Source organism: Sphaeroforma arctica (assembly GCF_001186125.1).
Source record: "Sphaeroforma arctica JP610 unplaced genomic scaffold supercont1.1758, whole genome shotgun sequence".
Classification (NCBI taxonomy): Eukaryota; class Ichthyosporea; order Ichthyophonida; genus Sphaeroforma; species Sphaeroforma arctica.
In genome coordinates, this window is record NW_014038800.1 from 2,325 (window position 1) to 5,930 (window position 3,606).

The window sequence follows — 3,606 nt, forward strand, 5'->3', positions numbered from 1 at the left end:
AGCTTCAGTTGTCTCTTATTCAGAGTACCAACGATAGTCGCACTGTACGTCACGAACAGGTATATGTTCGCGCTAGAAAAGACTCCGGCTGGTCTCACATGCATTGGCTGCAGCAAAACACCTTTCACCACATCACACTTCAAATGTCCCCTCGTGCCCCCCTACATGTCCAAACTCATCTCACCACAGAAAGAGATAGTAGTTGATAGCAACATACTTGACGCCCTAAGCACCCGTAAGCGCTACACCGACATGCTCACACTACACGACCAATTGGTGTACTTGCACAAAGGACCCATACCACCCCAAATACTGATGAAATGTGTGTTCCCAGTGCCACGGTTCATGGCCACAATAGTACACCCTCCCTTCGTAGACTCGGAACACCCACAAACCGATTATACATGGCCATCGTTAGAACGCAGACGTCGCTTCGAACAAGCCCACAGAACACTATGGTTAGATAATCCGCACATGGATTGCAACACACTACATCCAGAGGCTAGCGCCAATCTAGCGGCACCCCAGCACTGAACACGCAAACTCCCAAACCACCACATACACCCCCTGTTTGATATTGACCAGGACTTAGACAATATATATGTAGTAGCGTGACTCCGCCTGACTTGACCAGACGCTGGCGAATATGCCTGCGACAAATATGCATTGACTTGAAGTTGAATAGCACATACATCAACGAACACATTGCAATGAAACGTCTTCCGCCTCGAACATATCCCCCTTGAATGCCTACCGGCAGGCACAGTCGCATATCGCGACCCGGTGATGGGGTAGTGAGTAGGATACACTGGTGAGCCACTGTATCATACCTCATATTCAACATATCTGTCACAGCCTCCTCACAGACTCTGTGTCAATCCAGTTATGGTTGTCAAACGCCTACACCACTATCGACTAGACAACTACAGCCAAAGAAAACAACTCAACAAGTACAACCACCACAGACAGCAAGAGACTCAGCCCTCAGATAGTCCAGTTCGCCCTCCCCTGAAAAGCAGGGTCACGGGAACTGCCAACACCTGCCGGTAGCCACAAGTCCACCCCGGACATCAGGCATTGTATATAGCAATAGCGTGTAAACAAATAAAGATACCTAACCCTAAACGCTAAAAAAACCCCCTAAACCCTAAAACCCTAAATCGATGTAAAACTTTCTACTCTTTAGTCGAGAAAGAACTTAGCTTCAGTATTAAAAAGTGGTCGCCTGGTATTAGTACATTAACCGCTCTCATATTAAAAAATACACATACCTTCTTCACTTTGCCTTCACTGTCAATCGTCGGGACTGCCAATAGTGGTAGATTGTCCGTCGTACGCTTCACGATCACCGGGTCTTTCAATCACTTCTGCACTTGTTCGTTGACGTGCGGCAGCTACTTCTCGGGTACAAATTCACGCGTCGATCTTCTCATACTCATGGCTTGCTCGTGCAACGACCTCAATTCCCTTTAACGTGCATTGTTTGCAATAGCGGCGTTTGCTTCGAGTACTGTGGCTAGTTGTGCCCGCACCCCGTCTGGTTCGGTGGTATTGGGGGCTCATCGTTGAACTCTGATGGGTCAATCGGCGCAAGCGGATATTGTATCACCAAGATGTATAAAACTAAATTGGTCATCGTATTTAATTTAGTATAATGGCAATGTTGTTGGGCAGATTCATCAACTCAAACGAACCGTTGATAATCTCCGAGGCATACCATACCGGTAGCACTCCGTTGTTCCCAGACGAAGAGTACGTACTGCTTTATCCGCTAAGTATATAAATGAATCGATCGGCGCTTATGTAATCGGACGTCTTACGAGGTCTGCGGATATTCATACGATGCAGCTGCGGTTCGCCCCTGTGTCTACTAAAGCTCGGAATGTACGCCCATTCATTTGTATTTGTACGTAGACACGGTTATCGTATGACAGTAGTGGGTCATGAATTGCCATTACCGCTCTTAGCGGATGCGTAAACGTGAGTGCTACACGGACACCCTCATACATCAGAGTTAATCCGGTATCGGTGTTCACGCTGACTATGGGGTGGCCGAGTTTGTATCTTCGTCTTGCTCATAGTCATCTACCAGAATCGAACTTTTGTGTACCTCTGTTGCTGACAGTCCGTCTTCCCCCCGCTCATCTGTGTCTGTGACTAACATTAACATGTGACGTTGCAGTGGTGGAGGCCGTTTAACGAGTCGGGTACGGTGATGGTTGGTGCCTGGAGTTTTCCGGTTGTGATTGTCCTGTTCCCCTGGGTGTACTACCCTATAGTTATGGCATCGTAGTATGTGGCGAAGCCCTGGAGGCGCCTGTGCACGGCAGCCGATACATGACATTGGGGTAGTTGTCATTGTTGGCCTTTGTTGTCATTGTTGCTGTTGGCGCTGTAACGTCTGTGGGTTGGACCGGCTGTTCGTTGTGTATGTCTCCGTGTACCGTATCTGTATTATGTCCCGTTTATTGTCATAAACGGATTAGTTCTTTGTCATACTTTTCCATCAATTGCCACTTCGGGTGTAATCACAAAATTCGTTCGTATGTGCGTGACCCTAGGGTATCCTCTAAGAGCTGGACGAGACAATGATTAAGCAGGTTTTGCTTAAAATCTGCATCAGTCTGGCAACGCTCGTGTGATCATCGATGATACTCCATAAGATCGGTCATCTGCTCCATCACTAGTGCATTAATGAGTTTAAAATGTTTCTTCGCTAGCTTGCAAGAGGTAGGGCATACAGTCACCTGCGTCTCATGCGAACAAATTTGTGATATCTGAAATTTTGGTGTCCATGCGATTCAGCGCTGGTGGTTAGACTTAATGTAGTTGAGCCATGACTGCTCGGCTTTGAATTGATTCAAAACCTTGTAGAACCACCTATGACTCCACGCTTCAACTAAACCCGAGATATGAGCGTTCTTAAGGGCTTCGCGAAGGGCATCTTTAGTGTAGCGCTCCATGATGTTGCTGAGCTTATATCGGTTAGAATGGGCTAATCTGGGTAGCTAATCGGTCGAGATTCGTGTTTTGCACGTTTCTACCGCACTACACAGCTCGGCCAAAAGCTTCAGCATTCGTGCATGTAAGGCTTGGCGGTCGGCTGAAATGCTTTCTGGTGTTGAGGTGTGTGCTGTTGAGCAAGTCTCCTACGCTTGCCCCCTAAGGTGGCTTGACTCGATGGTGTGCGTTCGAGTATTCTCTGTACAGGCAGCATATCTCGGTGCGTCCTGGTCAAATTGAATGTCCTGTCGTAGTGTCTGTAATGACGTCTCCATACTATCGCAGAGATTGTCCAACGTCTCCATGCCGTGGGGGTTCTGCGTGACCCATTGTTGTTCTTGCACGAAGCTATGAAGCGATAAAGTGTTCTGTGGTGTCTCACTACCCTCCTGGTCAAACGATGTGTACTCCAATCCATGCCGAGTCTGGTCTGCAACTCTATTGCGGAACTCCGGGATGTCTGGTGTCGGAGATGTCGTAGCGCACTGTAGCCGCTGTAAACGTTGATCGTACCCTCGAGGAGGGATTGTTGTCGCCGGAGGATACTCGTCAGTTGATCTGGAGTATCACTATCTCGACCTTGGGCTTTGTCTACTCGTGTGA